At 37.6% G+C, this 24261-nt stretch overlaps 1 pseudogene; it reads right to left on the bottom strand.

Annotated features, from left to right (window-relative positions):
- Positions 1 to 1197: 1197 nt before the first annotated feature.
- On the bottom strand, positions 1198 to 24261 carry LOC149261128 (putative pectin methyltransferase QUA3; annotated as a pseudogene).

Here is a 24261-nt window from a genome sequence, read left to right as displayed (position 1 = left end):
ACTATCTCTATGACTTGTGTGAATCCCGATGAGCAAAAGACATGGTTAATATATCTTTCTTAAGAAGGTATCCTCCAAAGCTGGCAACCTACATTTAGGGAGTCAAGATTCAATATTAATCAATCAATTAATCAATTGTGATATTGCCTTTGGTAATGGGTCATGGCTCTACTAGTACATTTACAAATTAGATTGCAAAGGTGCTCCAAAAACAATACATTAAGGAGAAGAGAAAGGGAGAAATTTCAAACCCCACAGCAACCAACCAAAACTGTCCTAATGGTTCCACCACTTATAGGTAAATATTGTTTCAGCTTCTGAATGTATTGTATTTCTCCATCGGGAAACATGCTGCCACCACCTGGAAATATGAAGTAAGGTCCTTCTGCCTTCATCTAGCCCTGATGCCCTTTCCGATCTGCAATCTTGTTATGGGGCATATTGCTATGCCATATCTACCATGCAGGTTTAATCAAACAGCAATATTTAATAACAAATTTTAAATTAAGCTATTCTGCAGTACTCAAGATTGAGTCAAGTCTTTGATGCATGATTTTTGGTAGACAGCAAAATGACATCGGGAGATTTCTCGAGCCAATTCGAAACTAATAGTAATATTACAAAAAGAAAATTGGTTGTCTTCTGTTCAATAAGCACATAGAGATTTATCAATAGATTAACAGTCTTTCCCCTGCCTACCCAAGAAAGTAGTTATATCTAATTATGGAACCCAAATGCCACTGAATGTCTATAGAATCTAGAACCAAGAACAAGCTATTTCAAATTACCAATCTGGCATCCAGCATTTTGCAATTTCTAAAATGTAATTCCTAAAATCATAATGCTCTTTCTCACAACTTTAAAATTCAACTGGAAACCAACATTACCATAATGCAAGTACATACTATTCAAATTGTATAGACGTGTTCTTGCTTGCACTCTCCCATCAAAAGATGAAACAAACCAAGGAAATCCATGGGCAGCAAATATTCCCATCTTATGGTACTTGAGATGTTTTTCCAAGAGCCAACCAAACTTAACTAGAACCTTGATTTGAAATTGAACTCAACGTCCAAGGAAGGAAATTAGAAAATCAGAAATAAAAGATGCAGTGTTGTAGGAATTTTAAGTACGTGAATTCTGCAGATCATAGCAATATAGTTCAAACACTTAACAAAACTCTCAAGGAATATAAACTTACGAGTCATGATAAACTCCAATAAGGCCTCTGTCATAAATCATAGCAAGAGTATTTGTTGTATAAGTAGGAACAACGTTCATGATCCAGACAGGATCTGCAATAAGCACTACTGCAAAGCCACCAAATCCTGCATTCATATCCATAACATTGTGTACACTTCAAAATCCTAACTTCAGATTCAGCACATTCTTATAGTATGTCACTCTCCTTTGCCATCTCCATGTATCGGCTTTAAATATATCCAGAAAATTCTTTATGTCTACAACATTCTGAGGAGGTTCGTTCAACTAGCTTGGCCACTTTGGAAGCTCGATTAAACTGTTCTCTTTCTCTTTCAATGGTGGAAACTGTCTAATACACTCTTTCAATGGTACATACCTGTAAGCGGATTGAAAGAGAATGTTAGCCAGGAGATCAAAGCTCCAAGTTGGTGATATACATTTTTACATAAAAAAACACAGTTTCAACCACTAGATGGAATAAATTACCATGGCAAGTTGGGATCATCATGTTCGTCACATAAATTAGATCCAGTTACACTCTTCAACGCAAAGCACGAGTTGTTGGAAGGTTTCTTCCAAATTGCAGTGTTTCCATCAATAATAACCAACTCGTAACATAATGTGTGTGCTAAATTCTGCAGGTCAGCCCATTCTTTCTCTTGTTTAGGCCACTGCACGGGAGGTCCAGAGATGACAAAGTAGCCTCCTGATCGCAACAAATGGTCCATCTCGATCATGTAAGATCCATCTGTTTGACAGAGTATTCCTTCACTAAATACACCTTTTGTCATTTTTGCACCATAGTGTGCAAGTACAGTGCTTTTAACTTTTTGTTTTCTTTGAGGTGAAAAATTAGACATCATCAATGGTGTAAATTCAAAATGAAATATCACTCAACAACAATATCTTCTCACTAGGTTAGAGATGGAGAAAGATTACTGTAAGCAGTGAAGGGTACCAAACATCGGGAACAATGAATCAGGTCAAATACATGAGCAGGGAAGGGCAGTCTGTGGGTTCCAAGCATTGCTAGAAACGCAGGTATGCCCCTTTCCAATGGAAACTGTATCTGTGACTTGTGTGAATGTCAGGGAGCAAAAGACATGGTTAATATATCTTCCTTAAGCATGTATCCTCCAAAGCTGGAAACCTACATTTAGGGAGTCAAGATTCAATATTAATCAATCAATCAATCAATTGTGATATTCCCTTTGGTAATGGGTCGTGGCTGTACTAGTACATTTACAAATTAGATTGCAAAGGTGCTTCAATAACAATAAATTAAGGAGAAGAGAAAGGGAGAAATTTCAAACCCCACAGCCAACATCCAAAGCTGTCCTGATGGTTACATCACTTATAGGTAAATATTGTTTTAACTTCTGAATGTATTGTATTGCTCTACCGGGAAACATGGCGCCACCACCTGGAAATATGAAGTAAGGTCCTTCTACCTTCATCTAGCCCTGATGCCCTTTCCGATCTGCAATCTTGTTATGGGGCATATTGCTATGCCATATCTACCATGCAGGTTTAATCAAACAACAAGATTTAATAACCGATTTTAAATTAAGCTATTTTGCAGTACACAAGATTGAGTCAAGTATTTGATGCATGATTTTTGGCAGAGAGCAAAATGACATTGGGAGATTCCTCGAGCCAATTCGAAACTAATAGTAATATTACAGAAAGAGAATTGGTTGTCTTTCGTTCAATAAGCACATAGAGATTTATCAATAGATTAACAGTCTTTCCCCAGACTACCCAAGAAAGTAGTTATATCTAATTATGGAACCTAAATGCCACTGAATGTCTATAGAATCTAGAACCAAGAATAAGCTATTTCAAATTACCAATCTGGCATCCAGCATTTTGCAATTTCTAAAATATAATTCCTAAAATCATAATGCTCTTTCTCACAACTTTAAAATTCAACTGGAAACCAACATTAAAGAAAACAGATGTTTGCCATTAGAAAAGTAAGAAAGACCTTGTGGAGACTTTCAGGCCATGGTAGAGGAATTTTGTAGTCGAGAGGTGGTGGGATGAGGCAGAGGAGATTTTGATCTTGAGGAGGGTAGTGCCTCTCTCTGTAAACATTTCTTTCTCTAGTGAAATGGCTACTTCGTCGTGGATCTTCGCAAGGACAGTAATCGACGATTCCAAGGGGTAGGCCTCCACTGCTGCCTCCCCTTATTCAACCACTCTGAGAAAGTGTTCTCTGTGCTGGGGATCTCCATCTCTGTCCCTACCCCCGCTCAGCACCAATGCTTGTCTCCCCAATGCAGCTAACGAATCTCCTAGTGGAGTAAATACGCAGAGGAAAATTACAAAGACCGCCAAGAACAGCAAGCCTGAAACCAAATTCAGAGCGAGGGCAAGTGCAAGGTCTCAACGCGAAGAAGCACCTGGAAGTAGCGTAGCGTCGAGTGAGGGCAAGTGTCGATCCGCTGGGTCGCATCGTATACTGGTCTAATCAATTGGATGGGTAAGATTATTTTCATCGTCTAACACTTAAATCAAAGGCTCAGAAATGTACACGTAACCCAAGAGGAAAGTTGATTTCAAAGGGAAATGCCTTACGACGTAATTATTATTAAACAAGTAACGTAAAAGACTATTTATGGTGTTCTACAAAGAAAAAATATTCCATAAAAATGAAATCAAGATCATACATCTTATTTTTTTTTAAAGAAAATTAAAATTATGCATGCCCCATTTCGAAAAAGATATGCCTATAATAATAATAACTAAACCCTAAATAACACATTAGTGGAACCTTAGCTAAGGCTTACAAGTGATATGTCCTATAAGACATTCATTGCACCAACACAGTCAAGACCACTAGTACACTAACTCAAACAACCTTTGGATCATAATTACTTTTACAGAAGTCTCTGCCTAACAAAATGAAGCAGACGTCTAGTGTCGATGTACAATAGAGACTTCCTGCTCTAACAATCATAGTCTACACAAACAATATGGAATAAGACTAAATTATCCAGGTAATCTAAAAGGATTTGCAAACAACCCATTAAATTTGTCGTTGGTAGATAACGTAGATGTGAATAAGCTTGACTATATATCACTAAATCGAAGTGTCTTTCATGTTCTAACAATCATATTGTACACAAACAATATCAAATAGGACTAAATTGTGCATGTAGCCTCAAAAAAAAAATGTGGGAAACACATTAAATTTGTCATTGGTAGACAACGTATATGTGAATCAGGTTGAGTATATATCAGTAAATCGAGGTGTGTTCAATCATAGCTAATGGAAAAACATTGGAAAAATATGGTCTCAGATGCTTGTTAGCCTCCTTAATAATGGTGAAAATAATTGGACATAAGTCAGAATACCATTTGGTAATAAATGTATATATTATGAACACAAATTAGATATACCATCTAAAACATTGTGGACACTTTCATGAAATCTACTGATCCTAAACGCAATACGCCATGAGACAAGGTTATGATAGGGGTGTACCAGAGGCACATTAAAATATCAGCACATGGATACCAAGTGGCTCATTTCTGCTGCTACCTTTAAGTGCATGTAAGTAACCAAGAGGACTTGCTGGATGTTTCCCTTTATTCAATTTGCAAGAAACTTTGGGACAAAATCAAGGCTGCAGATGAATATCTGCAATTAATCTCACAATAACAAACATGAACTAGTATTCCTTAAGTTATGCCCAACATTTCAATTAATGTCACAACAACAAACATAAACTATTATTCCTTAAATTACGCCCAACATTTTACTGTATTCATTTTAAAAGAAGATCCTACCATGTTGAGAGTGAGCGATCAACCAAGAGATTAGAAAATGAGTTTACCCATTCTTGCCTCATCAGAGTGCCAAATGCGTCCCATCTGCCTTCTCTCCATCAGTTGTATTTTTTGGAGGGAGAGAATGGATTTAATTTTATAATTTGAGATGTATATACATTATGGTCAGAAGAGTTTTGCATAAGATTTATGATTGAAAGAAATATTTTTTTAATTTAATAGGAAATATGTTTGTATTGCTAAAGAGTATTGTGTCGGATTAAAATGGAACGGAAGAATCTTTTATTTTGGGAAAATGTATTTACATTTAATCCTGTTTTGTGTCAGATTAAAATTGAATGGAAGTTTTTTTATTTTGGGAAAAATGTATTTATATTTGAATTAAAAGAGTGTATGTCGGTTTAGACCTCCATTTTATTATAAAACGTGGAGAAAAATAGAAATATGAAAAACTAAAATATCAAAACTAGTAATTAATAATGAGAAAATTAAAATACTGCAACTGGTAACAACAAATAATGAAAGAAAAATTCTAAAACTGTTTTAGCATTCTTCTTCAACCTGAAGAGTAAGGTTTCAAAAATATAAAATAATATACACCAGTAGTAGCACAGTGTGGCCTTTGAACCCTATGTAGAAAGGTGAGTTTAACCTTGGAATATATGCACGTTATAAAGTCTTTGCTTTTTGTGTTTTTATTCGGTGTTTTTTGGTTGCTCTTGGTAGACATTAGGGTTTATTTTGATCAAACTAAATGTGGTGTACTATTCCTCCACATAATTATGATTTTTTAGCTTTTAATATTTTATTGCAATGAAATCTCACATAATATTTTTAAATGGGTTATATTAGTCAAGTATACTATTCCCGTAACCATAGATTGTCAAGACCTTGAGCCCAAAAAACACCAGAGGTAAATTGATTATTTTACCTCAATTTTATTTTAATTATAAAAAAATTCTTTATTTATTTATTTTTCAAGGTAATTTGACCCAGTCAAAATGTTTACCCTACATAACAACATCTATCCCTTATTGGGTTAGAGAGATGTCTGGGCACAATGATAATAATAACTTTTACTCAACATACATACTGAATTATTGATACATAATTCATATTAAAAAACAAATTGTTCTTAATTTTTTTTTAATATTATATATGAATTCCATTTGAAATAAATTACACATCTTACTCACAATAAAAACAATGAAAGTGAAAATATAAGTAAAATTTTAATTATTTTATTTTTCTCTTTAGCTATAGTAAAATAGTTCATATTAAGAATCAAATAAATTATACATCTCATTCACAATGAAACTGAAGATATAAGAAAAAAAATATTTTTAGTTAATTTTTTTTTGTCTATAGCTATAGTAAACTATTTTTATGTTCTTAATATAAACCCTACACAATTCAAATAGTGTACTCTTCATGGATTAGTTTCAATTAATTTATCTCTCTATATAATGTTTGATGTAAAATTAGGATGGAAATTGAATATTTTGTTTATGGAGTCGATTTTTTTTTATTATTAATATATTTTATTTCTTAATATTATTTAATTATTTTTAAATTTAATGTTACATAATAACATATCTTATTCTTTGTAAAAGGAATGTTCACGAGTACTAATAAAATTAATTATTATTAATATTTTTATTAATAATAATATTATTGATTAATTAACAAGTAAAAATGAATAAAGTAAAGTAAAGTAATAAATTAACCAATATAAAATACTTAAGATGGGAAGGCAAATAAAAAGGAAATATGAAAAATATATTTTATATAATATATCGGAGTTCAAAGGGAATGGAAAGGTTTCATAAGGATTTAATAAGGAATAAAGGAAAATAAAAAAGAAAAATTAATATAATAAATAAGAAATTATTAATAAATAAAAGGTAAAATTAATGTTTTTCATTAAAATGAGGAAGAATGGATAAAGTTTGACTTAAACGAAATAAATTTTTGATAAGTAAAAGGTAAAACTAAGAAAGATTTGACAAAAGTCTAAAATCTAGTCTAGATCCATCTTAACCTCAGGTCTATCAAGAGGTTTGATCTCTCTTGACTCTTGACAGATCCAGGGTTAAGGTGGATCTAGGCTGGTTATATAATACTATATAATATCTATATTTGTATCTATGTGTCTTTTCCTTATTCCTTCTCTCTATATCACCCCCAAAACATACACACTCTCTCTCCACTCTCTCTCTCTCTCTCTCACACACACACACACACACCCCCCTCTCTCCCCTGTCTCTCTCCCCTCCTACTCTCCTCTCTCCCTCACTCTCCCAATCTCTCCCTTGTCACTACCTCTCTCTCTCTCTCTCTCTCTCTCTCTCTCTCTCTCTCTCTCCCATGTCTCTCTCCCCTCCTACTCTCCTCTCCCCCTAACTCTCTCCATCTCTTCCTTGTCACTACCTCTGTCTCCCTCTCCAACTCAATCTCTCTCTCCCTCTCTATCTCATTCTATCTCTTCCTTCATCTATTTGTGTTTCTGTCCCAGTTGCCTATATCTACCCTCTCTCTCTCTCTCTCTCTTTGTCACTATTTCCCTCCCTCTCTCCTCTCTTTCCCCTTCATCTCCGTTTCTCCCTTCCTCTCTTCCCCTTATCTCCCTATCTCACTCATCTCCTCTTCTCTCTCTTCTCTCCTCTCCTCCCTCCCTCACTTTCTCCCCATCTATCCCTTGTCACTCCCTCTCTCTCCACCTCTATCTCTTTATGTATTTTTCTTCCTCAATATCTCTCCCCCTCCAACTCCATCTCTCTCTCTTTCCCTCTCTCATTCTCTCTCCCCCATCCTCTCTCCCTCTCTCACCCACCTCTCTCTCTCTCTCCCCCCGTCACTCACTCTCTCTCTTTCTCCCTGCAGGTCTGTCACTATCTCGCTCCCTCCCCCCTCCCCCTCCTAAAATTTGATCCCATCATATTATGTTTAAAAAGTATCTAAATAATAATAAAAAAACAATTGGTTGTAAAATATTAAACCTACATTTTAGATCAATCAAATCAAAGAAAATACAATAATGAAAAACTTAAAACAATCATGCACTATCTTTCCTTTATCATTCTTAGTCAATTTGTTCATTCTCATCACTTGGATCCTTAGTTAATACGGATATATGTTCATTCTTCATAATATTATATATATTTTATAAATTTCACATTTTTATATATAAAAGTGTTCTGATCTCTATGTTTATTATAACCTTAATTTATTTCTTTGGGAATCTTACTAGTCATGAGAATAGAGGGTTTAGATATATCTCAAAAGTAATTATAATATTTTTTCCTTTTAGATTTAATTAAAAAAATGTTATAAAATTAAATTAAAATAAAATATTTATAAAATATCTTATTGCGAAATAATTTATGTTTTTTGGGCATGTGTATTGATTAGCTATGGTGTTGGCCCATAGCACTGTAACAAAGCCTATTTACAACTTAATAATATCCATGGTAAAGTGAGAGTTAATATCCGTGGTTAAGAATAAAATTTGATTCAATGATATTGTGTTAAGAAAGTTCATAAACTAGAAATTGATGTTGCAAAGAAAACACAGTAAGGCATAAGTTTGAGAAGAACGGTGACATATAGAAGATAAATGAATATAAAAATTAGTAAACAAAATGTCACTCAAAACTAGAAGATAAAGAGAAATCACTTAGATTATGCCAAATTTATATATTATAACCTTTCCAACATAGATTTCCTCTCAATCTTCAAATATGCTCTTTCAAGTTCCAATAACAAATATTTGGTCAAAAAGATGCTCTTTTTTAATATTAAACTTTCTCGCTTGATCAAAAGCTTATAATCTTTTAGCACTTTCTGTTAAGGTGATTGGATTTTCTTTTGTTTGTCCTCGATTAAATTCTTTCAGGAAATCGAGCTTGTTTGTGACACTTCCATTCTCAATATTGTTAAAGATCAAAGATTTGAAATTGATCCCGGTAACTCCTCTATATATTGGCAACTTGAGAGGTCTACTTCCTCCAAACTATTTAGCAAATCACCTCTCTCTTGATAAAAAAAAATCAATTGTGAAAACCTCAATCTCAATACTTGCAAATTTTTGGGTTGTCCAAGACCATTACAAGAGATTACAAAGTCAAAGGGATTTATAATTTTTCTGTCAAATTCAAACTCGATGTGTCTAAGACTCGAAGGCATCTGCAAATTATGCAATTAATTATATGTAATGATTGTATAAAAAGTAATAACACTGCACATGAGATAGAATTCTAGTTATTCCAAGTAAATTGAGATGGGAAAAAAAATGTCGGGATTACTATTTAAAGTGAACTTGTTTGAATTACAATTGATAAATGTTATGGTTTGTAACATAAATGTCTCAACTCCTTGAACTTTGACACATTGAAAGGGAGATGAGAAATTTCTTCTTGAAAAAAAATCAACTTTTCAAATATTTTCTTACATTGGCCATGCACCTCATGTAAGGCTCCAAGTCTAAGAACTCTCAGTGAACTGTACATTAAGTCTAGTTTGGAAGAAGGTATTGATAATGGAGAGTGATCTTCACTCAACCATATCCCTTTGATCCTTCGAATGTCCTAAATGCTATTTTTTAATATAACATAGTCAGTCCTGAATATTAAGATACCCATATTATGAAAAAAACTATATATGAACTATATTTAAGCTACCATATTTCAAACCTCATCTTCCCTTTATCAGAAAAAATCTTGAATTTTACTTGCACTAGTGAATCTCAATCCCTTTGTCTTCTGCTTACCAATCATGAATATAACATCATACATCCTTGCGGTCATGTTTGTGTTTTTGGTTATAGGTGCTCCCTTTTCTAGTTGATTCAATGAAAGCTCTCCCACAATATTTGCAACTGCTTCCCAATCCCATCCATGAAAAAATGAGCAAATATCAAAAAATGAATCCTTCAAAGTCTTTGAAATATTTTCATAAGAAAAGACATAGTGCAATATATCCTTCCTGATATGACCCTCATCCTTCCCGATATCACCCTCATCCTTCCATTTTTTTTTCCTTCTCTTCCATCGTTGTAGCATACACTTTTTGTTTTTCTTCCTCCAACCTTATGTATCCTGCTACTGCTTCCAAAAGTTTTCGAACCCCAATACATATCTTTATAATTCCTGCAAATTTGTTTGTTTATTTTCATAAAATTGTTTTAAATGTTGAATTAAAAATCCACAATAAATTTTCTTTGTTGGAGAAAGAACGATTTCTACGGCATATCAAGTTGATGGTCAATCGGGCCAATTATAATGAGACTTTATACTATCAATACTTCTAATAGATAAACTATGGAATATTGAGTGGATAGTCAAGTCAATTAGAATGAGACTTTAAATTATCATAAACCCAATTTTTGTTTCCGAATAGGATAAAAAATAGATTAAGCATGATAACTTAATAGAGCAAGGGTTAAATAAATCCACTGAGATTTACATCATCCATCCAACATCTCTTGACACAATTAAAATTAGAATATAGGAGTGTAAATAGGAGTGTCGTAAATACTTGACAATGCGACAAGATCACGGACAGAGAGTCCACGGAGGGCAAAGCTTTGAATGAGCTGAGAAATGTTGAAGGTGGGGGCTGGCAAATTCCTTGTATCATTTGCCCTCGAGATGAGCCCGTCTTTTCTTCCCTTGAGAACGTCCCACTTTGGACCCCCATGTCTGTCAAATCAATATTTCAATTAATGATTCATACATGTCTAGCCTAGCATCAAGATTTTATGGGAGGAAATTATACTAGAACTACAACATCTCTGGTAGCGATTGCAAGAATGTCAATGCAGGAAACTGTTTGTGGGAAAACAGACTCGAGATTTTCTTTGGCATCATCTAAAACATGGAAGGCAAGAAGTGATACGTTGGGTGGTGCGTCTTTCTTTGTTTCATTGATTGGAGTGGAGTCTAACAACACCGATGCATCTCATCCCTGCACTCATTTACGCCAACACCAATGTCAATATCCAACCAGTGCCATTTAGGTCAAGAAAACCAAAACAAAACTATAAATCAACTAACATGCATTCATATTAATCTCCCATTTAATGATGTTGCAAAAAAATTACACAACATTGAGAATTTAATAATTTTGGATCCCTTTGACTGAAGAAATACCATTCTTTATCCCCGAAAAAAACCTTCGCTCAAACACAATGAACACATATAAATATATATATGGTGAGAAAGAATATTACATAATGTAACAAAAAATAAAAGTAAGGCATAGCAATGTGAACTCAGGTTTGGACGAATAAACACTCACGTGGAAAATCCCAAGGGTAGTACGCCTTCTTAAGGATCAATGTATGCCATAAGGTTGGATAAGTATTTGTAATATGCAATATTTTCATGGGTTATAATAAAGATCAACAAGGTGAACGATTGCACCAATCAAGAATCAGTTGACAGTTAAAGTGGTGGGATCTACCGGTGGAAGAACTTTCAATCATCTAACATTGGATCTAAAGGTGCACAGGAGTACAGAGTGGATGCTAGGGGAGTTCTTCCCAGAGGGAATGCCTTAGGGAATAATTAAGACCTATAATATTAAAGAAGGTTTTGTTTCATAATTTAAAGACTCTTTTAAGTTACACTAAGGGGAGGATTTTCCTTTTCAAGGATAAATGAGATTCATATTTAAAAAAAACTTGAGATTAAAGATCCTAAATTTTGAAAAAATAGGTCTGCAAGACTTGTACTCTTAAAGGAGTTGTTTGATAATGTTAAGAAAGTTACAATAAGGGAAGGCTTTGTAATAACTAGTATAAGGGCAATGTGTCATTTGATCCATGCGCAATGTGGATTTGGCACGTGTTCATTTTAAAATAAAAATAAAATAACTATAAGTAAAAAGCAATGTTACATACTTGATTAGTTTTAGTTAAAATCCATTCGAAATGGATAAACATATTTGGTTAAATGAATATACACATTTGATTACACTCCACTAGCTCGATTAATGATTAATAGTGCAACCTAGTATGAAGTAGATGTGTTCAAGATATTTTACTTTCATTCTCAGTGCCATAAATAAAATATTTTGATGTGTATCTTAAATAACATAATCTTATATCAACTATATATATATATATATATATATATATATATATATATATATATATATATATATATATATATATATATATATATCATTGAAATGGAATGCAACATTTAAAAAATATTATTGATAGCAAAAATATTCAATTTTGATCAAACTAAAATATCCCACTATAAAATCTTAGGCAATATTGATGTGTATTTTAAAATATATTAATAACTTAAATAAAATATAGAATTTTAATATAAGAAATATAGTCTATAACTGAAATGTTTTAATGGCCATATTAAATAAAATATTTCAATATTCATATTAAATAAAATAATTTAATGTCAACTTGTTGTAGCGGCTACAAGCACCCTCCAAAATTTTGTCTTAGCTTCGTTTTGGAGCCTCCCTACCAACCATCCTTAGCAACATGTCTTGCACTATCAAGTACATAGGCTTCATTGGTTTTTCAACACCTTGCCAGCCTATGCTTGATAGCTTACTTGACTCCCCTCACAGGCTACCACTCCAAACTTGGGTCAGCTGCTAGCTGAGAAGCTCCCTCAGAAAATTGCACAATTCTAGAGGGGAACCAGCCTTCCCTCTAGAAATTGCGCAAATCTGCTGGGCAACCTAATGGGCCCAGAAATTGCGCAATTCAATCAAACAACCTTCTTCAGGAAAATTGTGCAATCTGGCCGAGAATTGCAGCTCAGCCCAAAAATTGCGTAATTCTGGGCAGAAATAAGGTGCTCCTCCCAGAAATTGTGCAATCCTTCTAGACAACAAGCCCATCACCTCCCAGAAATTGCACAAAAATCCCTCTCAGTCAAGTAGGCTATTGCATGTGCCTTCAAGTTGACCATTTCCACCTGGGACCCAACAACTTGATTTGCATGCATGGAATGCTTTATCCTGAAATAGAAAAAAGCAACATGCAAAAATCATCCCTAGATTTTAGGGATCTATTTTAAGCAGCTAGAGGTTACATGCAAAGATCGTTTTAGAAACTTTCCTCCAAGTGTCACTTTTTCCTAGATTTGTGGTATGCACGTCATAGGCCTAAAACTTATTTATTTGATTCTTTAGAGCACATTCATTACATCGATCTTGGAGATTTGACATCTGACAACACATCCAAGAATCTTCAGTACGTCTAGCTCATCTATTTCTGGTTAAGTCCGCTTTACTTGTCTTTTGCAGCATTTCTGTTGCTTTTTGTGTCTTGGACTATATGAGCATTCTTTGTTTGACTTCTGTGAAAACTTGTTGTCATTTTCATGCATGTTAGCCTATACAAGCATTGTTTCAATTTTCATTTTCATCTCACTGTTGTCACATGCATGACACCGTTTTTCACCAATGGTCATTGATTTAGCGACTCGTTTCACACACATGCATCTTGTTCTGTTTTCTAAATATCGCATTGGCTATTTGCATGCATGATCATTCACTCCTGCTTACACTTAGTCTGGCCATGCATTCACATATTCATATGCTTCCAGTTGCCCGTCGATGGGTCTGGACTCTGCCTTTTCCTAGACAACATTGCACAATTTTAAGAGGGAAGGCTCCCCAAAAATGTAAAAAACTAGCTAGTTAGTTCCCTCCAATCTTGCCTTGCGTAATTCTGAGAGGCAGTGTCTGCTAGCCTACATCACTTTCCAGCTAAAATTATGCATTACACAATCCCGTCACCAAGCAGGCCAATATGGATTATGCATTGCACAATTCCAACAGTCAACCAACCTCTCAATAGTTTGGACTTCCTTTTTTGTAGTTCAGGAAGTCAGTCTCCCGACCTACAAGTGAAAATTACGCAATCCTTGCCAGCAGTTCCCCGGGCATCTTGCATGTCCGTATTTAAGTTTTCTTTGGTTTTAACTAATAGATTTCTTGCCATGCATGTCACCATCTCCAGATATAGCGAGTGTTCATCCATCTCTCAATAGTTCAGGATCAATGGCCTTCAAGAGAGCAGGGTCAAAGGACACCAACAGAAGTACAACTAGAGAAGCAGTTGAGCAAGTGTCTACGAGTTTGCTGATATACGATGACACTAAGCTGATCGTAGACAAAGACATGAAGCTGAAACGGTAGGAGGTCAATGATGCATTCTCGGGCACATTTGGGGAAGATCTCGAAGTCTGAAAAGTCTGTGTGAACATTCACAAGTCCAGCTTATACTGAATTCCATGCAAATATCACGTGTTCTCATGTGCCGATATGATATATTGGATCATCTTGTCACTGATCCCAATATGATGGTGTTAAGAACTTTCAGAGGGACAGAGGTTGCTACCTTTAAGGGACAGGATTATCAGAAAAGATACCGCTTTCCGAAGCCATTGACCACAATGGAGACACCCTTCAGCATACCCAGCAACAATGCCAACTCCAAGGATATCTTGAAGAACTGGGTGAAGGAGCCAACCAAATTTAGGATGACACCCAACTAGATTTACAAGACGAAGATACTGCGGAAGGCGTATCAATACTTGGTCATCTTTGCATGTCACTTGTATGGCCAAGAGAGCATGGAGACCTTCCCACAGAGTTGGGTGATCACGTTGGACCAACTGGTTAGTGAAGGCAAAGCATGCAACTGGTCTGACATGTTAATTCACATGCTAAGGGAATAAGTAACAAGAGCTCGGCAGCTGCCCAAAGGTCAGCAAGCAAAAATCTACATGTTTGCTTACATCTTGGATGCAATCTATGCCTGATAGCAGTTCCCGGGCTTGAAGTGGGCATGGACACCAGTGGAAACCTTTGTGAACAGTTATTGTAAACTGTTTTCCGAATGCAGCTTACGAGGGGTCATCACACAACTGTTAGATCATTTTGTCACCCCGTGTACAAGATTACATTTGAACAAGATCCACCTTGCATGTCGAAGGCATCAATGGAGGCACTGATCGACATAGTGTATTGGTATGCCTCACCATTTGGCACCTTCATACGGATGTACAATGTGGAGAAGCCTCCACATGTTTTGTCGAAGTTTGCCACGGACAAGCTCGTAATGCAAGAAGTGGCATACCACATCTCAACAGGATTGTCAGCTAGGATGCACCAGAAGAATAAGGCACCTTGGCCCACTCTTCTATTGCAGAATGATTTGTACGAGATATAGAATCTCAAGCATGCGGATGTCGAGACATAAGAGTTCAAGAAATTTACTTTCAGCACCCGAAGCTTCAATCCATATGACCCACATTTTTTTGTGAAGGATCGTTCCATGAGAGTACAGTTTCCGTGGATCCACGGGGTGTGTCATTGGGTTGAGGAAGAGCCATAGAGATATTGTCACCGCTTCTTGAGGCCTAATGATCCTGTCAGCATCGTTGTGGAATTATTAGTGAAGTAGCATCTAGGAGAGCACTAACAACAGTAGCAGCAAAGGTAAACATACTGGCATGCGATAAAGGCAAGGGAATGATTGTTGACAACATAAAGGTAGAAAAAGGTTGCAAGTTCAGAGCATACCCACTTGTTTAGAAAGCAACTTTGGCAATAGAGGTGAAGAGGCAACAATTCGACAAAAGGACCACGAAAAGGCGGAGAGAAAAAGAAAGGATGGAGGAAACAGTGAAGGACTTGCATGAGTTGAAGGAGCAACTCAGAAAGGAACAGGAGCTGCGCAGACATGAGAAGGAAGTGTAGAAGGGGTAGATACAACAGGGGGCGCAACATGCACAAATTGATGAAACTAAGCCTGTACAGGTGGTAGACTCATCAATGCAGCTAGGGCAAAGAAGATAAGGTGGGAAGTCGTAAGAGCAGGAATTCGCTCAAGAGATTGAACGAGTACTTGAGCAGATGGATATGGATATGGAGCAACCATAGTTAGAGAAGGACATCGACCTCATGCCTTACCACCAAGAGGTCAATCCACTAGCTTCACCTGATCCAGAAGCAGAGTAGGTCCCAAGTGACCAAGGAGATACTGAGATCCTTGGAGACAATTCAGAAGAAGAGACGCACAACATATCATTCGATGCGTCACAACATAGAGTTGTACAATCATGTAGAGTGTCTACTTCAAATGACCACACATCTCCTGCGTAGTTTGAGGAATGAGTGATTGTATCTGACTTGTGCAAGCATCCACCAACATTGGCCGATGCTACTAGAGCATATTCCAAAGCCACTAGCTCGAGTTTTCGCTTCTTGATAGCAGAGAATGAGCAAATGGATAAGGAATTACAGACGGCCAAGCAGGGAGGAGAATTAGTTACAACGTCCACCCGAGAGGAGTTGAAGAACATGATACTGGATGAGGTATTGTTCCTTGAGACAGTCATGCGGGCATTGTATTCTAGGTTTGGTACCGTGCATAAGGTAGTTGTCCATCTCAACGATTGGCAAGAGTGATGTTCTAGGAGAGCACGTATTTGGTCAAACTTGGATGTTGTTGTCAATTACATGAAAACATGGACAATGAGATACAAGCGAGCCTCGTTCCACTTGCCCAGGATGATGAAGGCCAGGGTGGTTGAGTTGAAGGCACGCATCCAGAGTCAAATCAGAAACTATGAAGAACTCTCACAGCTCGTCACTAGTTTGCAGGCTGCCCATGCACGGGTATTCAGAAGCATGGATGTTGTTGTGCATGCACACGCGATACCATTTATTGGGACACTCACTGAGGCAAAGACAAAGGCACAATTCTAATTGGAGCTAGACTGGTACTTTGATGAGTTGATGTGCATAGCCACCAGCACAAACTTGGCGATCACTGTAGATGCTACGAATCAATATGTCACTCATTGGGACACACTCAAGAAAATGGTGTGCATGTTATTAGACAAGTTGGACAGAGGAGCCAAAGAAGTGTACCCAGATGCAACAGAGACAAGAGTTTGTTTCCAGAAAGATGGCACCACAGAGTACACGGACACCATCATGGACTACTGAGCTTGGCATCACTTCGCCACCGTCGACCATCATGAAGATGTTGAAGAGTTGGTCTTCCCACAATTGTCCGAGTCATAGTGATGTCTTGCATAGCTTGCTTAAGCCTATTTTGTCTCACATGGGTACATGTGCAGGTTGTATGTAACATCTTCTCAAGGGGAAGTTCAAGTGTCAATAGCTAAATGTAACAGTCATAGAGTAGTGGAAGAGTCATGAGGGTAGATGAACAGTCACAAAGGGGAATGTCAAGGGTCACCCCACCCTTTGTTATATATAGTACCTCATCACAAACTGTATAGGCTTTTGGTCAGCCAAGCTTCCAATAGGAGTATCTTAGAGAAAGCTTGGAGAGTATTGTAATGAGCCTTGGCATCTCCACAGTGCAACGCTAATACATCCCTTTAGAGGAGCAGGCAGTAGTGACTATAAGGTTCCGCTATGGGAACTAGTGGTTGGTCATGGTTTTACTGTATGATTGGAACTTTCACTTCTTAATATGATAGAGAAAACACATTTCATGCATATGTTGTTATTTTATTTCACTTATCTTGCTTACTCTAATTATATATGTACTATTTACTTAGGCATGCATGTATGGACTTTTTCTATATAAGTATGTATGAATCTTTTCAAGATGTGCTATTGGTTTAACCATCACTTTGGATTGTTAGCTTACTTGTTTTCCAATTTTTGATGCATCTTTTCTCATCTGTTTCCTTCTTAGTCGCATGGTTTCACAGGTTTCAAAGGGGTGCACTCACCGCACTTTCCATGTGTTACAACCATTCATTCACCTTCCTTGACTTGTTACGCATATCACAACCTTTCTACCAACATGGATATCTTACTTGCCTCTTCGCACAACCGCGTCAAGGTGATACCGTACGAACCACTGCTGGGACTCCCACACCAAATGGTCTGAGGTCTAGTTTGGACTTCTTACCAGGGGATCCCCTGACATGTTGGTGGGTCCAACACCGTCAACACAACTATAGATATATGTATATATTATATAAATCTCTTAAAAAAAGAATTTTTTACTATTAAAATAGTTTTAATCATTTGAATTAATCTCACAATTTAAAACTTTGAATACAAATTTTGGTCTTTTTAGTTCTGAAAATCTTTCATTTCATAGTTACTCCTAATCATTCCTCCAAGTTGACAGATTATTGTTTCTCAAAGTTTGCAATGCCACAAATGGGCCATGAAAAACAATCACTAGTTTTCACCGACCCACAAAGAATATCATCACTAGTTTGCACCCACCCACAAATAATAATTCTAAATGATTATTTAAACACTTTTATTCTAATAAATGTATCAATAATTTCTCTATAAAAAGTGCATACCAAAGTTTTTGATAATTAAAAGAATGAAAGACATATGCTTTTGTGTTTTTTTTTTTTAATTTGTAATTTTATTTATTTTTGTGATAATGATTTTCTTTTTACTCATTTTAGATTATGTTACTTGACTTCTTATTAAATTTAATGTACTTCTAATTATTTTTATGTGGCTAAGCAATGATCTTAATATGTTTTAGAAATCTCATTTAAATTAAATTATAATCTTATAATGTGATATAATTTTATGCAATAATAAATATTCATTGTCCAACTTTGATTTTTTTTTAAACATATTTTTTTTTTTAATTTCAAATATAATTATAACCACTAAAAATAAGTAATGATTTTCAAATTTTCATTAATAAATATTAACATTATATAAACCTCAAAATATTTTTTACTATTATTTTTATATTCAAAAATTTATTTAAAACATTTATTTTTTTTCTAAATTAAATTTATACTTTTTCAATAATATAATATTATATTAAAATATAAATTTTGATATTTTTAAATTAAAAAATATTTCATATGGAACTCTTTATAAAAATAAATATTCATTTCAAATTTAAAATAATTTCATATGCAATCCTTCTTTTTATATATATATATATATATATAATTTCAAATAATTCATATATATTTGTATGTAAAAAATAAATATTCATTTAAAAAAATGAGAGACAACGTGTAGTCTTCTTTCTCACTAAAATTATTATTTTGATTTGAAATAATTTTGTTGCGACTTAAAATAAATTATTATTTTAAAACATTTTAATTTGAAACAATTTTGTTGCACCTTAAAATTAAGAGAACTATATGATCCATCCATTAAATTTGCAACGAGAATGTCCGATGAACATCATCGCATCTTTAATTGATATATTTTTTTTTCTGGAAAATATGTAAAACTGTCTCTAGTCACCGGTGTTGGCATTTATTAGGGTCTACCTGTCACGCCCCTACATTGGCGGTAATCTTCCAACCGCACTATAACGAGGTGCGGCACCACTGAACACTTTCTTTTGACCAATACTTATGTTCATGGACTATGCCTAACATTCGTACCTAGTTTATTTTTCATTACCAAGTATTATCTTTATCCTTTATACAGATGAAAACCCATACATATTCATCATCAACAACAATTAACACATATACAATTGCACAACAGTATAAATGGAGGGGCAACTCCCTGCAATATGAGTTTGCTCGATATCAATATATATAATTTTCCACTTTTACGAAGTATAAGCTAAATCTTGGGAAACCCCAAATTTAGACTTAGCCAAATTTCCAACTTTCGGCAAACTCAGTTGCCCAGCTTGTCGGCGCCTCTGCACGGTTGTCGCATGACTCACTAACCCTTCGCTCACCTAGTTGCATGTCTTCACCCGACTCTCTCTTCGTTTGTTCAGGAAATGTCCAAATCGTGCTATCCTACCCGACCTCCGTTCGGTGGACCACATGCAGTCCCACCCGCCCAACTCTCGTTCATGACCTTCAGTTCCAACATTCGTTTCGGCATGCATGGCGTGCCCTCACCCGGCCACCCATCCGCACGTTCACCTGCACCTTCGCACAACTCACCCGAGTCGCCTTCGCACGACTCACCCGAGTCGCCTTCGCACAACTCACCCGAGTTCGACCGAACGCCTTCACCCAAACCCACTCACCTGAACAAATTCACCCGAGTCGCCACATGACTTCACCAAGGTCGCCACATGACTTCACCCAGTTCGCCCGAACAGCCTCACCTGGGTCGCCACATGACTTCACCCGGCTCGCCCAAATGACTTCACCCGGGTCGCCCGACGACCTCACCCAACTCACTCGAACGACTTCACCCGGGTCACCCAGGTCTCCCGAACGACCTCACCCGGTTCACCCGAACAACCTCGCCCAAGTTTCCTGCTTGATGACCTCGCCCGAGTTCTACTTGAACGACCTCGCCCGAGTTCTACCCAATGACCTCACCTGAGTTTCCTACACGAGTTTTTCGCTCGAGTTTCTCAACCAAGTTTTTCACTCGACTTTCTTGCATGAGTTTTTCACCCGAGTTCTAACCGTTGTGCAGGCTCATCCACGCACCGCAAAACTCCTTGATCAAACTCGTGTTGGCCGAATGATGATGGTTCATCTCTCAAATGCTCCACCAATATATATGGGCAGGTGGTGGGTTGTGTCACCCAACCGACCCACGCCCAATGCCCAACCCGACTCATTCAAAATTTTCCTTCGCCCAAGTGGAGGGTCGGCTTGCCCAACTCATGGGACCGCCCTCTCAACTCGCCCAACATCGTATAACCTCATTTCTTAGTTGTTTTACTTCGCATTTCACACGAGTTCCTCACCCATCCTTCACACGGTGAAGCTGACCAGGACTGCAGGTCCTTACATCCTCCCCCACCTGAAGTCATTGTCGTCCTCAACAATATCTCATCCTAGCAACCATCTGTCGCCAAGATATCCAACCAAGGAATACACCCCATCAGTATGTCATACATTAAAATATCATCTCAATCCATGACCATCAATCACTCTGTCAGAATCTCCACATGTTGCTCCCCATCGTAGAAGGTTGGCCCCTCCATCTCAAGCTACATGGTTCCTACATCATATCATGTTGACCTCATCATGTATCGTCATTGTTTGAACTACTGCCATGATACTCCAACACAATGCTAACACATATCTATATAGTGACGTTCCTCATGACTCGAACTAGTCGAGTGATCAGTCCAACTGTCATGCTCAAATCATAAGAATGAATATCCTCATGCCATCATCAATCATTTCTCAAAAAATCCCGTCACATCATCAACTTGATAAAGAATCCATCTCCATACAAGTATAAGCCATGCTTAGGTCCATGAAGTAACTCTCATCTCATCTGCAACATGTTTTCCATGATGTTTGGTACCAATGTGCTGCATGAAAATCAGCCGCATCTATCCCAACATCATCCATCTGCAAAACATCCATCTCCTCAAGGTGAAGAGATCCTCAAACTCCAATTCTCGATGTGCCACATCCAGGTCCATGAAGAAACCTCCATCATCACTGTCATGTGCCATCCCTCAAGTCTGCCATAGAAACAAGTATACATATGTCTCATCTATCCATGTGCTGCCCACGATCATAGATCAATCAGCTCCCATGTGTCAAAAGTGATTAAGTCTCGACTCAACCCATGCCCAAGTGTTGCCACCAAGGCATTATCATCATCGTAAATCCATCACTCCAAAGTGTCTCATATCAATCCTCCACATCAAGTCACTCTTCCAAGACACATCCATACATGTACTCAAAAGCATGCATCCCATTCTACATTAAAGTCTCTGACCTCAGCTCCTCAATGCATCAGATCCTCCAAGTCCACAATCTATGAAGTCCCCAAAAGTCACAACCTCATGTTATCATGAGCTCCATGAGTCATCTCCAACCAACACTCTAGCAAGCATACAAGTCTCGGCCCAAAGGTCTTTGCAAGATGCCTCAGCTCTCCATGTAGTAGGAATGCTCCATGGTCTACTCACAACTCCATCCAAGTCTATGGCCTTGTTGTAAAAGAGTGCATAATATCTCCATCGCTCATAAATAAAACATCTCCATGTCACATCAGCAAATCTACCTACACAACATCCATGCCTTGGCACTCCTCATTGGATGCCCATAAGTGACACCTCTACAAGTGCTCCTGCATAATGTCCCTGCATAAGACTGCCATGCTCCATGTCTCCAACCTGATGTCCATGACTAAGTTGCCCATGTTGTCCAACCAAGTAGACCCATTACAAGAATCAGTCATCCCCATCCAAGTTTGCAATCTTCGGTCTAGTGAACTCGGTCACCCAACCATATCATCATCACATGAGTCCCTCCATCATAGCTCCCCCACTAAAGGTTCCACCAAGACTTGCTCTTGGTCTCGGCCATGAGAAGTCCACCCAAGTATCATCATACCTCAAGTGTGTGCCCTCCTCTAATCTGTCCATGAGTCATGCCGGGCACTTAGCCAATTCTCCATATGACTAAATCATGACCCATTCCTCCGCAACGATCATCATGTTCCTCCCCTGTCACGAGCCCTTTTACCTTCTATCATATGGTCACAAACAACCCCAAAAGGTCCTACAATAGTCAATAATCCTTTCTTCTCCATACAAGCTCTCATCATAGACATCCATTGTAAGATGCTCCCTTGCATCGACAAACTGATTTTTCTCTTCCTTACATACGGTTCATCTACCAAATGCTCAAATGAAACATAAGTATCAATAGTACTTACATCATCATCATGAGGCTCCTCCATGTGAATATCCTCATCTACCTGTGTCTACAAACTGCACGATCCTAGCCCAACATGATAAATCTCAAGTTCATCCTCCACCATTGTCACATCTACAACATCCTCGTATTAGCCCTTGAGTTCTTCAAGTTATTCTTTGATCTTCGAACAGCCCTCCCGAATATTCATGTTCTCGACCTTCATCGAAGTCCATTCAGAACTTCATCTACTCATCAGTTCCAATACCTTGTATCAGAAAGCTTCACCTGCATTATGGCTAGATTCACCTGTCATAGGTTCTTCCACCATTTCTGCCATCAGCCTTTTTTACCATTCACCGGGTTCTTGGAAAAACTGAACCAGCTCTTGATTCAACCTGTCAGTGAGATCAGCTTCCTTCACTTGCACTCCACCCGATTCAGCTCTGATACCACTTGTCACACCCCTACACTGGTGGTAATCTTCCAACCACACTATAGCGAGGTGCGGAACCACCGAACACTTTCTTTTCACCAATGCTTATGTTCATGGACTATGCCTAACATTCGTACTTAGTTTATTTTTTGTTACCAAGTATTATCTTTATCCTTTATACAGATGAAAACCCATACATATTCATCATCAACAGCAATTAACACATATACAATTGCACAATAGTATAAAGGGAGGGGAAACTCCCTGCAATATGAGTCTGCTTGATATCAATAAATATAATTTTCCACTTTTACAAAGTATAAGCTAAATCTTGGGAAACCCCAAATTTACACTTAACCAAATTTCCAACTTTCGGAAAACTCGGTTTCCCAGCTCGTCGACACCTCTGCACGGTTGTCGCATGACTCACCAACCCTTCGTTCTCGTCGCATGTCTTCACCCGACTCGATCTCCGTTTGTTCAGCAAGCACCCAAATCGTGCTATCTTGCCCGACCTCCTTTTGGTGGACCACACGCAGTCTCGTCTACCCAACTCTCATTCACGACCTTTGGTTCCAACCTCCGTTTTGGCGTGCACAGTGCAACCTCACCTAGCTGCCTGTCCGCACGTTCACCTGTGCCTTCGCACGACTCACCTGAGTCTACCCGAACGCCTTCACCCAAACCCGTTCACCCGAAAAACTTTACCCGATTCACCACATGACTTCACCCGGGTCGCCACACGACTTCACCTATTTTGCACAAACGACCTCACCTGGGTCGCCACACGACTTCACCCAACTCGCCAAAATGACTTCACCTTGGCTGCCTGACAACCTCACTTGGCTCGCTCGAACAAATTCACCTGGGTTGCCCGACGACCTCACCCGGCTCTCCCAAACGACCTCACCCGGTTCACCCGAACGACCTCGCTCGAGTTTCCTGCCCGACGACCTCGCCCGAGTTCTACCTGAACAACCTCGCTCGAGTTCTGCCTGAACGACCTAACCCAAGTTCTGCCCGACGACCTCGCCTGAGTTTTTTGCACGAGTTTCCTGCACGAGCTTTTCACCCAAGTTTCTCACCCGAGTTTTTCACCCGACTTTCCTGCACGAGTTTTTCACCCAAGTTCTGCCCGTCGTGCGGGCTCATCCATGCATCGCAAAACTCCTTGATCAAACTCGTCTTGGCCGAATGATGATGGCTCAT

This window comes from Pinus tabuliformis, chromosome 6 (assembly GCF_031772625.1).
Source record: "Pinus tabuliformis cultivar Carrire ecotype Pingquan chromosome 6, CPIR1, whole genome shotgun sequence".
NCBI classification, from domain to species: Eukaryota; Viridiplantae; Streptophyta; class Pinopsida; order Pinales; family Pinaceae; genus Pinus; species Pinus tabuliformis.
Note: the sequence above shows the minus strand (reverse complement) of the source record. Positions and strands in the feature narration are given on the sequence as shown.